Here is a 15838-nt window from a genome sequence, read left to right as displayed (position 1 = left end):
GAGTCATTAGCTATCAGTGTCTCAAGGGGGAGAACAATTAGGCAGTTTCAGAGCCTGCAGTGGCAGTTATCTTAGAGGTGACTGTTGGCTTTAAGTTTGAGTGGATGTCTCAGGAGCCTTCACCTCAGTGGGTACTACTTAAGGAACTTTCTTGCATTGTTAAAAACACTCCAAAGGTTAACTATATGGAAGACTGACTCCTAACCTCTTCTGCATCCATAGAATATCCCGGCACATGTCTTAAATTTCTCAAAACAATGTTCCTTTTGATTCATCTTAGTTAGAAGAGCAGTCATTTTCATATGCTATATTTTATCGATTTCAGGGTGCACTCACCCCCTCCCTCCACTCACATCGTAGCATTTCTGAAATCAGGATGAGTCTTAACAGTTGATGATATGAAGACATACCCTAGTTTAATTGAGAGCATTTCTCTTCCCTGCTGCTGCTAAATTGCTTCAGTCATGTCCGACTCTGTGCGACCCCATAGACGGCAGCCCACCAGGCTCCCCTGTCCCTGGGATTCTCCAGGCAAGAACACTGGAGTGGGTTGCCATTGCCTTCTCCAATGCGTGAAAAGTGAAAGTGAAATTGCCCCATCATGTCTGACTGTTAGCGACCCCATGGACTGCAGCCTACCAGCCTCCGTCCATGGGATTTTCTAGTCAAGAGTACTGGAGTGGGGTGCCATTGCCTTCTCCGTTCTCTTCCCTGCTGCTGCTGCTAAGCCGCTTCAGTCGTGTCCGACTCTCTTTTCCCTGCTACTGCTAAGTCGCTTCAGTTGTGTCCGACTCTGTGCGATCCCATAGACGGCAGCGCACCAGGCTCTCCCGTCCCTGGGATTCTCCAGGCAAGAACACTGGAGTGGGTTGCCATTTCCTTCTCCAATGCATGAAAGTGAAAAGTGAAAGTGAAGTCGCTCAGTCGTGTCCGACTCTTAGCGACCCCATGGCCTGCAGCCTACCAGGCTCCTCTGCCCATGGGATTTTCCAGGCAAGAGTACTGGATGACGTATTATACAATGGAGAAGGAAACGGCACCCTACTCCAGTATTCTTACCTGAGAAATCCCATGGACAGAGGAGCCTGGGACAGTTCATAGGGTTGCAGAGTCAGACGAAACTGAGTGACTGAGCACACATTATACAATGGATTGTATATTCGATTCAGTGGATCAGTGACAACCTGAGGGGAGGGAGGGATCTTTTAAAATCAAACCAATAGAGTAACCCTTACCCCTTCCCCAAGGTCAGAAATCACCAGTCTTAGGCCATAGACAGCTTTATGCTTAATAAAAAGGTACCTGTGTTGCCTTTGCCTGATTAGTTTAATCCAGAATATTATAGTTACAGTTAATGAGAATATAATACCCTCCAAATACAATTGCTGCTGTTAAGGACTTTGACCATGAGATGGAAATTTAGTGGTGGAAGGTTTGCAACTCTGCTTATGGTTGTGTACTCACTGTTCTCTTTAAACTTTCATTTTAAGATGATAAAAAAGAACACTGTGGTTTTTTACTTCTTGCGTGAATGTCGTAATAAGGATGCATTAACAGCTCTGAAGAGTGTGTCCTTCTGAGGGGAAAGATGATGTATAAATAAATAGTGGAATGATGGCCTTTTCTCTTTAGACTTTTCCTGCTGAAGCTGACAGTCAGGAAAGGTGAATGTGAAGGATCTTTCTCATTTTGTGATCTCCCTCCTTCAAGCTGACATCAGCTGAACTGATCAGCTCTCAAGGCTAAGGCTTCCACGGTGCGCCACCGAATGGAACCGTTGACACTGGATGCTTCCTGCACCTTTTACAGTTGTTCGTTAGGAATAAAAACCATCTGCTGGGTTGTTTCACTCTTTTGTCTTAAGCCCTCGAAATAGCAATCCCTTTGCTTGCCCATGGAGTTCAGTGTCCATGAGCTGGTTGTAGCGTTTTCGTTTTTCCTGCCCTCACTTTCTTTTCAGCGTCAGTCATCTGTTCTTGTCCACGAAAATACACAGAATATACAGAGGAAACTGCAGTTTACTTAATGTAAACCTAGTTCTGCAGTTTCCTACTCTTATAACAATAACAATTATGACCAAACCCTAGAGTTACATACAAATTTCCTTTCTTTTGTGATTCTCAAATGCTTCAACTACCTCATCTACCATTCTTGAGCCAAAATTATTCAAGTGGACAGTGGTAAAATTTGAGTTTAGAATCTCAGATGCCTATCGGTCATTCTTTTTAGTGAACGACTTTGCTTCTCCAGTTCCAGTAAGCCATGTCCCTCTTTGTACATAAGCATTCAAAAGAGAAAGCTACTTTAAGGTACTACTGCCCAGAGATAGACATGAATTTGATAGAATAAGGCTTTTGTTGCTGGTGCATCTTGTTACAAGTTGAAGGGGCTTTGAGATTTCTGAGTAGGCATATCTAATATCTTCTTAAACTGGTAAATGTCATGATTAAAAATGGATGCAATTAGAGAAATTCTTCACTCTGTGCTTTTGCCAGGGTGTTTCTGAAGTTTAAAAAAAGTTAAATGTATAATTACCACAAGTTTCTCAGGAAGCACTTACTTTTCCTATTTTGTAATAACAGGCTGTAGGCAATATTAGCCAGCACTCATTCCTAAGTGTTGAAAATTTTGTGAGAACTTTTAAGAAGGGGACAGAAAGGGCTCTTTCTTATAAACATTATGAGAGTGAGCTTAATATTTTGTCATTAATTCTTTAAAGAAATTGCCTCTTATGTAGGCATCATATTTTCTGGTCTTAGTTCTATGATTATATCCATAGAGGAAGGGGCATATGTTACCAAATGGGAACTTTTGAGCTTGACCTGAAAGGATGACTAAGGCCATAGAAGGGCAGGGCAGGGAAGAGCATTTAAGACAGAGAGACCGTCAGGAAGGTGTGTGAGTTGAGCCTGGGCAGTTCTTGGGAAAGGAGTTGGGGTGGGGTGGGCTGTGAGGGAGGGTAGAATTCAGTTGTGAAAGACTTGGCAACCCCCTCTGAGCAGTGTAGACTTGCTTTCTTGGCCAAGGAAAGCCATCAAAGAAGGGAAGCGGCGTAATCAGATGTGGTCTTTGTAAGATCCCTCTGGCATTGGTTTAGAGGAAAAATTGAGTGAGGAAGAGGGGAACGCTGGAGAGAACCCTTAGAAAGATATTGTTGTGAGTCAGGTGAGAGATGTAAGTCTGAACCAGGGTGGCAACTCTGGGAAATGAGAAGGTCACAGATGATGAGTCATTTAGATGGTAAACTTGGCAGCATTTGATGACTGGTGATGGGAGGATGTGTGTGCTAATTTACACTAAGCAGTTTTGAAGTTTGTACTGCAATTTCATGAGAAAGTTGTCTGTATCACCAGAATGGGTGGTCATTTTCCCCAAAAAGCTCTGTAGCCGTTTCCCTTGCCCTGTCCTGCAGCCGTTTCAGGTATCTGAGATGCTACAGCACACCATGTTTATCTCATCAGCAAACCGTCAGATGGCTTTTTGGCTAACAGTAGGGAGACTGCTTCTTCTGAGACCCAGGTACTTGGACGATAGCTTAAGCATAGAGACTTTCTGGTAACCTCAAAATGAACTGAATTATTTGGCCAATGCTTTGGCATCGGCTGCAGTGATGTACCTACCTCCTTCAGAACTAACCGTGATTTTAGAGGTATTCTTCTGATCCATTTAGTCTGAGTTGGTTTCTATCGGAGAAGACAATAGCACCCCACTCCAGTACTCTTGCCTGGAAAATCCCATGGATGGAGGAGCCTGGTAGGCTGCAGTCCATGGGGTCGCTAAGAGTCGGACACGACTGAGCAACTTCACTTTCACTTTCCACTTTCATGCCTTGGAGAAGGAAATGGCAACCCACTCCAGTGTTCTTGCCTGGAGAATCCCATGGACGGAGAAGCCTGGTAGGCTGTAGTCCATGGGGTCGCACAGAGTCGGACACAACTGAAGCGACTTAGCAGTAGCAGCAGCAGGTGTTTCTATACTGTTATTCTAGAATATCCTTGGTCATTTATTCATTCAGTGCATCTTTATTAAAGCTAATGTTGTAGTGGATCCAGAATAAAACTATGCTGGTTCCTCCCTGAAGGAGTGTAGTCACGTGTGGAGAGGAGATACACACACATGTAACAGTGGTAAGAGGAGACAGTGGTAATAATCCCCAGAGAGACACATGGGTGTCACAGCAAGAATTTTCACCTGGGCAAACAGGATTCTTTCTCATGGCAGAGGTAGAGTTTGATGTGGACCTTGAAGTAGGTTTGAAGTTGGAATTAAACAATCCAAACTGAAGAAAAGCATTCCTGGCAGAGAGAAGAGCACTAGAAAATACACAAGGTGTTTTTTTTCCTTGATATTGAAACCACTCTGTGTCACCAGAGCACCAAGAGTGGGGTTGAGGGAGATGGTGGCAAAGATTTAGGAGAAGGAAAAGTTGGTGAGGAACGAGATCGGGGCCAGGCTGTGGAGGATTTCGAGGGCTGACATGTTTCACGTCATTCTACAAATAATGAAAAGCCATTGACTTGTTTTGTTAGTTTTCATAAAAAAGAAGGATGAGGGGGCCCTTCTGTGAGGGAACTGATGTTATTTCAGTGTGACGGGTCAGAAAGCTGAGGCTGGTGAGTGGCCAAGCAGAGCTGGGCCAGGTGGGAACTCCAGTCCGACTGCCCCTGGCCACCTGCTCGCTCAGCCATCAACCCCACAGGGCGCCTGGTGTGAGGATCGGAAGCCGAGATGGCAGGACGGTCCTGAGAAAGGGCGGCCGCCTGGACCACAGCCCTGGGGGAAAGAGGACGCGTCTGTATTGAAAGAATGGTGGTGGTGAAGTATGGGGAGGAAGGAAGAAAAGGGATGCTTAGGTACAAGCTTCTTTTGAGTTCTAACTTAATTTTCTAAAGTGTATAGACAGTTCACATGTAGTGTCTGTGAAGCAGTTGGATTGAAGAACAACTCTAGACGTGGCTACTGTGTTCTGCCATACCTTTACACTGTTTACCAGAAGACTGAAACTCAGCTTTTCCTGAAATGTCGTTTATGCTTCGTAGTGTATTACCTTGTAGAAGAGGAGTAGCAACACGCAGCTCCTAAACTCGACCTCCTAATTTCCACTCTGCAGAAACAAAAGCCTATAAAACGTGCGTGAAAGCCGTGCCTAGCGATGCTTGCTCTCCACAGGGGCCCTGTCTGTGTCTCTCCCCCTCCCCACACCGCTTTCTTTAGTCCCTTTGTTGAGTCTGGGACCCACCCTACTTCCTTCCCCTTTTCCAGTTCACTCATGAAATATGGGTGGGAAGGAGGTTTTACACATTCTGAAAGCGAATCTTGGCAGGGTCTGCTGCCAGGCTGGGGTCCCTATCTCTCAACTTAAACCGGAATTTCCTCTCCCCCGTTTCCTGCAGCCTCATCCTGGAGCCCTGCTTGCGTCAAAGGGCTCACTGGGCCTCCAAGGGCTTGCTGCCCGTGCGTCCCTGGGGCAGAAGTGGGCTGGAGTATTCTGGCTCTTGCCGCTCTTTATTTCACACTCTAAAAGTTGGTCTCTGCATTTTCCCAGCTTTCATTTAGTCTCTTACTTTAAAAAAAAACAAAAACAAAACACTTTATATAAAATGAAAACCCTCCTTATGCTCTATGTGAAATCAAACTTGCTTTATACATCGAGGTGAGTAAAATTAGAGAGCAATCATGGCATCATTTGAAGTTTGCCGGTGATTTAGTTTAACCAAGAACTACTTAAAGACAAGTGCAGTGTTATCACATCATTGCTTGGTTTCAAAAGCCAGAATTCAAATGTAATAGGCAAGTCATAACATAGTAAGTGGCCCACTACTGAGAAATTCTATGCAGAAACCATGTTGTTTTCCTTAGAGAAAAATCCCAACTTTGTGTTGGTTTGGCACTCACATACATACCTTTTTAGAGGAAATAGGCTTCATTGAGTGAGTTGTTTTCGTTCATCTTTAATCAGGATTAATTTTAATCAGAGTAATCATGAAAGTGATAGACGAGATAGGTCTTGCCTCCAAGAAGTTTACAGTCTGGCTGGAGATAAAATTCACACGTGGAAAACCAGTGCACCATTCAAAACAGTGTTAAACGAAGTGTTTAAATAATTTCACAGACGTTCAGGGAGAGGGGAGTACCTCTGGTAAACTTTTTCGCAGTTGCAGCAATCCATAGAGAAAGTCTTTTCCTTTTTCAAAAGCAAGGTTTGGAAGTTTGGTTCATTTTAAATCCTGCTTTTATTTATTTATTTTTTTTGCGTCATAAAATCAGCAGCCAGGCAGCCAGGGGACTTCAGTGGTTGAGCTCCCACTGTCTGGCAGAGCCATCTGCCCACTAGCTGGGGTTTTTAGGTCTCACAAGAAGCCTGTTGCAAGTCTCAACATTTAAAAAATATTATCTTCAGTTTTTAACAGTTTAAGCAGAGAGGAACTTGTCATTATTGTATTCGTTTATTTTTCTGAAGATACTCGTTTATTTTTTAAAAGGCCCAGTTAAGAAACTGGATCCTGGCTCAGTTAGTTTGGTTTATCAAATTCATATTCTTAGCAGATGTCGGATTCCCTATGGTACAGATGCTACTCACCAGGTTATCAAGTTATTCTACTTGTAATATTAAAATAGTCATATTATCTTCAGTATGTTTGAGAAATCATACTGCTGTGTTGTATAGTCGCTCAGTCGTGTCTGACTCTTTGCGACGCCATGGACTGTAGCCCGCCAGTCTCCTCCGTCCATGGGGATTCTCCAGGCAAGAATACTGGAGTGGGTTGCCATGCCCTCCTCCAGGGGCAGAAATCATACTAAATATGGTGAAGCATTGAAATACTGAAAAATAAAGTATTTTTCTCAACTTTTGGTCCTCTCAGTGGTATACCTCACTCCAGACCCCTGGCAACCTTATATTCTTTTTTTTCTCTCACCCTTTCAAGGCGTGATCTGCATTAATATAACCGTATTGATACTTTGTAGGTTGTCATCTGATGAATTAACACTAGAAATCTTTGGTGGTTTGGTTTCATTTGAATTTATAATGAGTGGTTTAAGACAAAAAGATAGAGCAAAGATGTGTGGACAGATGGACAGCCCTTCATAGAGAGATGGACTGTACTTCATGACAACTGTGTACCACTGAGGCCTGGAGAAATAAGACATGGGGACACAGGTACTCATGTACTTTGTGTCTTGATTCCCCCAAAGACTGTCCTGATACATCAGTGCTTTGGGGGGAGGCAGCATTGCAACAAATTTAGAGGCTGAGTTCACAGTTACTGTTGTCTAGTTGCCAAGTCCTGTCCAACTCTTTTGTGACCCCATGGACTGTAGCCCACCAGATGCTGTCCATGGGATTCTCCAGGCAAGAATATTGGCGTGGGCTGCCATGCCCTACTCCAGGGGATCTTCCTGACCCAGGGATCTCTTGTGTCTCCTGCATTGGCAGGCAGTGGATTCTTTACCACTGAGCCACCTGGGAAGACCTGAGTTCCCAGTTACCTGCATGCTAAGCTCCAAGATGCTAATGGAAGCTTATCACAGGACACTCAGCTGGTCCAGGGACACATGCCTGTGTCCCCGAGGAAGAGACAGGATCTGAAGAGTCAGAAGAGTTCTTAGAAGAAGTGAAGCAGGGCAGGCAGAGGAGAAACCCGTGTGAGGACAGGAAGGGCTGGTGCAGAGGACGCTGCCGCTTTGCAGGCGGAACCAAGCGGCTGGAGCCCGGGGAGGGCGAGGAGGCAGAGGAGGCAAGGCCTTACCCACAGGCTGAGTCAAAGACGGGGTGCTCAGAGTGATACGGAGCCCTTGTGGACACTTTAAACAAGAGAGGAAGATTATTAGATTTGAATTTTTGAGATTCCTCTGCTGCAGTGTGGGAACGGGTTTGCTAGCCGAGAATGGGTCACACTCACTCCTTTCAAAGCTTTCTGACTCGCCTTCCCTCACAGACCTCTCTTAATTTTACGTAAAACAGTAACCAGCATAAACGTCAAAGGTTTGCTGTGAAGACAGAATGTCCAATTATAGCTCAGCTCTTAACTAAATAGCTTTACTCTAAAATGTACCACCTCATCATTTTTCTTAAAAAAATTGACTTTGATTCAGTCCTGTTTCATAGAATGAATTTTGAACTTGCGTGTAATATGAATACTTTCTGTTAATTAACACCCGGCAGGCACGTATGTTCACATTAAATATACTTACTTTGCTGCATAATATTTGGCTGCATATTGATTCAGCCAGAGTTTGGTGATTTCTGAGTGATTCAGATACTTCAGTTGATAAAGATGAGGAAAAGAAATTTATAAAAGATTTTCATGTGGGATGCAAAGAACCTTTTTTTTTATTCCTTTTGCAGTGGGAAGTGGGTGGAAAGGAAAAATTCCATCTGGCATACAGCAGCCCTAAATGTTGTTTTAAGAGAGCAAAAATAGAAGATGGCTGAAAATATCATAACAGAACATAGCAGACTGTGACCAAATGTACAGTACATATTTTTCTAATAAATCATGTTAAATACCCATATTTTACTTAAAACATGACCATGTTCTTGTTTGTCAGTATATACAAATTTGTCTTTAATTTTTGAAAAATCACCCACTCCATTATTGAAGAACAAAAGACTTGTTTGAATGTCTTGAAGTTAATGCTGTCACATTAGGTCTACCTGGAATAGGTTTTTGCAGGGTTTTCTTTCCTTTTCCAATCTCTCCCTCCTGTATTAAGGGAAAAAAAATGGAGAAAGAAGATATGGCGCTTGGTCTCTTCATTTATTGTACGTTTGTCTGTAATTAGGTGAACAAGGCTCAACAATTTTAACAAAACTTTGTAAATGTCCTCTTTGTTCAGGTTCCAGGAATGACTTGGCATGATGGAGGTGAGCTGAGTCAGAGTAAAGGATTAGGGGCTCCTTTAGATCCAAGAAATACAGACAGGGAGTGAACAATGGTGATAATAAGATAATTAAGGCAGAAGTGGCCCTGGGGTAGGGATTTCCAAGGAAGCTCAAGAAAACTCAGTGAGTCCCAGAAGCATATCTTAGTGACCTCCCAGGTGGGGGTGGGGTAGAAGGTGTCCAGTTAAAATTTTGACTCTGTGCAATCAAAATCATATGGATGATTTGTTAAACCTTTCTTGATCTTGCCTTGGCTAGGATTTATAGAGGTAAAACAAGCTTCCTATTGGTACTCTTGTGAATAAAGAATTCTAATGATTCCCCAGATGGTGCAGTATCTAATCAAATCCCAAACTGAATTTTATGGTTGATGGATGCTGTCACTTTCTCCCAGCTCAGTGACCTTACTGTTATTATAAGTTGGGGGGATTCTGATGATGTGGTGTTTTTTGCAATCAATCTGAGTATCCTGGAGTTTTCCTCTGAGAAGCATAGGCTTTGATAAGAACTTTTTTGATATGATGTATCTTGACTGGATAAGAATAAGTTTCACTCAAAAACTGGCAACTGCTAAATAGGATTATAAACAGTATCCTCTAAAATGGGCAGTAAGTACTTCACAGTCCATTAATTCTGTCTAAAGTTCATTAATCACAAAAAGATGTTGAAATATTCTGATATATTTCTCCTAGTAAGATGTATACCTTTTTAGCCTCTGTTATCAGAAGCAAAAGATCATTAATTAAAACAGTCATTATCGGAGAGCCTTCAGGTTTGTTAGAGAAAGGTATAATTTAGTCTTTGTGCTTTTATCGCTCTGTGTTTCTGAAGTTATATTTTGTGGGGCTCTAACAGAGGCTAGCCTGATTGAAGTGACCCTTGCTCCAGTAAGCATTGCTATTGAACTGCTTCTCCTCTGCTTGTTAGCAGTTGTTATCTGCAACCCCATGGGCTATAGCCTGCTAGGTTCCTCTGTCCATGGGATTTCCCAGGCAAAAATATTGGAGTGGGTTGCTATTTCCTTCTCCAGGGAATCTTCCTGACCCAGAGATTGAACCCTCATCTCCTGCATTGGTAGGCTGTTTCTTTACCACTGAGCCACCAGGGAAGCAGTTACCCCATCCGAAAACTAACACAGCAAGTCCTAAAAGCAGGCACAAACAGTTTTGCCAACAAAAAGTTACTGCGGCATTCAGTGCTTATTAAACATCCATAGGGAAACACAGAACTGAAAATTACCTCCGCGTTAAAACAATACTTTGATATAACTCTAAATTGTTGGAACTGAGAGGTTAATTGAAGCCATGGAGATAATACTGTCTCCTCTCCTAGTACGTATGACTGGAATATACAGTGGCAGAGACAGAAACATGCATGGCTTGAGTTAGTGCTGAGTTGTACCTATAGGTTTGAGGTTAAGGGATATACCAGTCAGGTGGAGAAGGGAAGCTTTTGAGCTTCAGTTCAGTTCAGTTCAGTCACTCAGTCGTGTCCGACTCTTTGGGACCCCATGAATTGCAGCACGCCAGGCTTCCCTGTCCATCACCAACTCCCCGAGTTCACTCAAACTCACGTCCATCGAGTCAGTGATGCCATCCAGCCATCTCATCCTCTGTTGTCCTCTTCTCCTCCTGCCCCCAATCCCTCCCAGCATCAGAGTCTTTTCCAATGACTCAGCTCTTCACATCAGGTGGCTAAAGTATTGGAGTTTCAGCTTTAGCATCAGTCCTTCCAAAGAACATCCAGGACTGATCTCCTTTAGAATGGACTGGTTGGATCTCCTTGAAGTTCAAGGGACTCTCAAGATGAGGCCAAATTCTAACTAACCCTTAAAATTCGAGAGAAGAAACTTTGGAACAAAGCAGAGAGCCAATTTTATTCTGATTATCTTTTAAGGAATATACTTGAATGCCAGATGCTTGTGGGCAGATGCCTCTCAAGACTTGCTGAGCTGTTAAATGCCATTTCCATTGTAAGTTAGCAATTGTGTCTGACCTGTATCCTAATTTTAAGTAGATCCCACTTCTATTTGAAGTCAGTAAATCTCAAATTCCTGTCCTTTAGTATTACTCATGATCTTGGCATATGGAGGAGATCTGCAGAGACCTGAGACAAGTTTGCCACACCCTGGAAAAATCCTTCCTCATGAAGATCCAGGTGGCCCTAGGTAGAGTCAACATCTGTGGCTGCTGATCCCCTTGGGCCCCACCCTGTGCGCTTTGCCATTTTTGCATCTTGGCTCTGACTTCTGCTTTTAGGTACCACACCTGGCCATGCCAGAACCTTCGGAGAAGAGGGCAGTGAGAGTTTTGTTGGGCCCGTTTTGGCCCAAACCTAAGTTTTAAGATTGTTTCACTCCAGAAGAAAAGTTGGGAATGCTGTCTTTTCCTTCCAAGTGATAGAGGATGGCAGACTGCAGACTTCCCAGTCTGGGGGACCCTAGAAAGAAGAGTTGGGTAGCACAAGCCTACAGAAGACCCAGAGGGAATTCAATGTGTGTTCCTTAGCCAGATGCGATGACCCAGCAATTCTGAGGGATTTAGTCACTTACTTGACGGCCTTGAGGTCTTCAGACCTATGCTAGCATCTCGCATCAGTCAGATGCTTAGCTTCTCTGCCATTAGCAGCTTATTTCAGATTCCCCTGTTTGAACTCATAGAGATGATTAGGAAAAATCCTACTAGGATGGAGACAGCCAGATAACTGTTTAGCTTGCTGCTACCAACAGTGGGCATTCAGCTGTGACACATAAAGTTCTCTTTGTTGAGGGCCTAAATGATTTTTAATTTCAGTAGAACTTTATCCTTTTCAAATATAGAGCAAATTTTTTAAATGCTTGGCCAAGATTAATTTATTCTTGCCTATATTCATTGAGAAAAGCATTTGTTAAGCACTGATGAACCAGGCATCACACACGATAGAACAGAGACATAAGTGAGCAAGATTGGATTTGAGCCCCCAAGCTTGTCACCACTTATGAGGGAAGAGGATTGAAAACAAAGACAAGGGAGTTAAAGAAGGGTAATATGGAGACCGAAGAAAAGAAGGGGTGTACTTTGAATAAGGTGTCTGTTTCTAGAAAATTGTTTCTTCACCTTCTTGTGAGGCATTTGCTAAATTAAACATCATCTCTTTTACTTCCTGGCATTGTGACCAGGTAAGAACACAAATCATAAAAGACAGACATCCTAAGTCTTGTATCTAAGGAGAGTTAGATGTTATTGGAAAATGGCATTGACCATTTTCCTCTCTCCTCATTTTCTAGCTGCAAAATATTTTTAAAATTAGTATATTGTATATAGATATTGACCTGTTTAATAATTGAATTTGTTTTTGAAAACAAGCTTCATTCTTGAGATTTATGGATGTTTAACAGTCAAGAACAAGGCATCAGGCAACTTACTGGAATTTATAGCACATTTCTTTCTGTTAGAGACTTTTTTGTTTACATTTAGAAATAATAGAAAGCTACAAGGAAGAAAAGAAAAATTTAGTGAGAACTAACCAGGATTTCTCCTTACCGTCTCCAACATATCAGCACATGCATTATGAGGCTTTCCTTACATTTCTATAACAGACTTTACTTATCTACGCTTCCCATTTGGGGGCAAATAGGGTTTCAGATTTTTCCAGTTATAATAATCTGAGATGCACATGTCTAGAAAAATCTTTATCTAAGTTTATATTTCTTAAGGGTAAATTCGTAGCTGAGTAATTACTACTCACAGGTATGAACTGCCTTAATCTTTTATGTTTTATGCTCAACTGTTCTTCATAAAGCTTGTTCCAGTTTTCATAAACATCAACACTCCGTTAAAGTTTTTGTTTTGTCACACCTTCACTCATATTGGAGCATCCCTGGTGGCTCAGATGGTAAAGAGTCTGCCGGTAGTGCGGGAGACCTGGGTTCAATCCCTGGATCGGGAACATCCCCTGGCAAAGGAAATGGCAACCCACTCCAGTATTCTTTTCTGGAAAATCCCATGAATGGAGGAGCCTGGTCAGCTACAGTCCATGGGGTTGCAAAGAGTCAGACACAACTGGGCGACTTCTCTTTCTTTCTTTCTTTCACCCATATTGATTATTATGATTCTTAGAAGGAGAACCTAAGTTTTCTTGTTGGGTTGATGGGAAGGAAAAGTATTATCTTGTTCAGATTTACATTTCTTTTCTAGTGAGGTTGAATACTTGCAGTTAATATCAATCCATCCATATTTCTTCTGTAATTAATCTATTCACCTCCTTTGCTCATTTTTTATATTGGGATTTTTCTTACTAATTTGAATAAATACTTTATACATTAGGGACATAAATCTTAGTCGTGTTTGTTACATGTAGTTTTTCTTTTTTGTTTTTATGCACATATGAGCAAAAGTGTTGATTCATGTTTTTTAACTTTAAAAATTGCCTTTAAAATTAGAAAGTTCTTCCCACTTCTGTGGCTAGACACTTAATTTTATTTTTTTCTATTCTAGAGTTACACTTCTTATTCATGTCTTTAATATAGCTGGAATTTATTTTTATAATATAAAAGTAAGATTTCTCCATCAGCTATCACATGCAGATTTTTTCATGTTTTCATATTTTTACTGGTTGCCAACATTAAAAAAAAATCCATTGTATTCTTGAGAAATTGAAGCTGTTAACAGACTTCCTCCAAATTAAATATACCAAATATAAGCTTAGTGAGTAATATTACCTCTCTGAGCTTCAGTTTTCTCATCTATAAAAGTAGATTAGAGGTGTAAGATTTCTTCTGGTTCTGAAATTCCTGTCTTAAATTGAAGATGACGTCCCCCACCCCACTTTTTTTTTAGCAGCATTCATACTTTTGAGTGTTAAACACTTTGGGGGAAAATGTTGCCATTTTAAAACAGATGCCGATCGATTACTCAGGAGGCCCTGAGTTGCCATTTTTTACTCTGATTGACTATGCTTATCAATGCCAAAAATCGTTCTGTTCTTTTGTGTTCTAAAAATACTCTGGTGGATATAATTTCTAAAAAATCTCCTCTTTGTGAAATGCAGTTGGTATGGGACAGATGGTGATCTAGCATCCAGCTAGAAGTAGCTCTGCTATCAGGGTGCTGAAGCCACATTTCAAGCCATGTCATTAAATATTTGGAATTGTTTTTCTGCGTTTAAAATGTCCTGAGGAAGACTGAGATATAAAACTCTCAGATAATGACAAACTAAAAAAAGCTTCTAGATCCTACTGTCTTGAACTTCTAGAAATAAGAAGAAATTAGTCTCTGTATTTACAGTGGCTCAGTTCATTAACCACTATCCACAACCTTGCTCCAAACCACTGTTTGTTGTTTTTTTTTAATGCAAATTTTTCTCTCTCACCTGTCTCTCAGAAAGAATATTTCTTCTCTGAAGATAAGCTCTATGTTTTATTTGAACTTTTATCCCCAGCATCTAGCATGAGGCTTTCAATTGGTATTTGTGGACCTGGTTTCTGTAGAGAAGGCAAATGTGAGTGATTTGAAATGTTTCTGAAGTTCAAGCACTCAAATCTGTGCAAATCCAAAGTTATGCCTGCTCCAGGGTTCCAGTTCATTGGAGATTTAAAATTTTAAATTAAGGGTTTTGTACCAGGGAGGATTAGCCTGGAAATGACGGGCAGAAAGGACAAGGAGGTTCCTCACCAATCATCAGTTGCTAACTGCAGACGAGTCTCTAGGAGAACACGTCCTTGGTAAAGGGTAGAAACAAACTTTCAGGCTTCAGTGGGTCACTGCTCATGGAGCAAGGATCTCACCTGGGCAGGTTTGTATATGAAGGTTTCAGTCCTCTTTGGTACACTAAGTGCATGTTAACATTCAGGAAAATAGATGATATTTTTTTGGTCTGTATTATCACTTAAGTACTTCCATTTCTTTTCAATCCATTTTTCTCTTTCTCCACACCCATCCTTCACTCCAGAAAAAGGGAGAAACACCTACTCCTGTGTAACCAAATTTCTTTCTTTCTTCTTTCAACCTTGTCTTCCTTTTTATCTCCTAATTTTGTATATCTTTCAAACAATTGTAGTAGTATTTCATTGCAGTTTAAATTCTCTTAACCTGTTTTAATACCACCTTTTTCTATGAGTGCACAATAAACCAAGAGTGACCCAGTCCTACTTGTCTCATAGTCTTGTTTCACACTGTGAAACAAGGTTTCTGCGATGGGTGTTGCTGAGACCTAGGTGTGTCTCTCTTAAAACACCAAGGAATGTGCAAAACATGAAAAAACAAGAGTGTTTACTTAAGATGCTTTGTATCTCCTTGCTCCCATGCCGTGTGATCTTGCAGTTGCTACGGTAACTAGGAATTTTTCACTCCATAACTTGCATAAGGACAGAGTCTGACCTTTTTATTACTGCTCTGCCCTCTCTGAAGTTATACGTGCACTCATGTGCATACACACACACACACACACACGTGTTCACAGGCATACACTTGTAAAGTCACATTTATATACACACAGCAGACATTTGGAAAGAGTTACAGAGTTCCTTGACTTGAAGCCTTAGGTTTTCATCTCATCTTTAGGTTGCTTGGGGAAAGTGTCAATATTGATATTTTCCCTTTAGAATAACTTTGCATGTGTGTGTCACACACACAAAATGACATGAAAATTCTTAGGAACAAGAACGTATTTCTACAATTTGTATTTGCCATTTCTGTAAAATTGCCTAGCAAACAAGATTTCAGATTTTTTAGTTGTTTTAAATCTTGGGCCACATATGTTTTGTATTTTGAGGGCCGTCGAGGTACACCAGTAACAAGGAGTGGAGATTAGCACTGTTGCCAGCACGAAGTCATCTCAGTGTTTTGCAAAGTAAGAGTCTGTTGTGAACATATTGTGCAAATCCTCTCCAAGGATGCTGTGGATTGATGGAACTCATATCCAAAGTATTGATAGACAGTTTTTCTCCAGTAAACTCAGTCATGTTAGCAGATACTT

At 41.5% G+C, this 15838-nt stretch overlaps 1 protein-coding gene across 4 annotated transcripts in view; it reads left to right on the top strand.

Moving 5' to 3' along the window:
* Nucleotides 1-15838, top strand: part of RAPGEF5 (Rap guanine nucleotide exchange factor 5) — a 236226-nt gene that overhangs the window by 136170 nt on the left and 84218 nt on the right. The window lies entirely within an intron of this gene.

Source organism: Bubalus kerabau, chromosome 8 (genome assembly GCF_029407905.1).
Source record: "Bubalus kerabau isolate K-KA32 ecotype Philippines breed swamp buffalo chromosome 8, PCC_UOA_SB_1v2, whole genome shotgun sequence".
Classification (NCBI taxonomy): domain Eukaryota; kingdom Metazoa; phylum Chordata; class Mammalia; order Artiodactyla; family Bovidae; genus Bubalus; species Bubalus kerabau.
The sequence above is the reverse complement of the archived record's forward strand: the minus strand, read 5'-3'. Positions and strand labels throughout refer to the sequence as shown.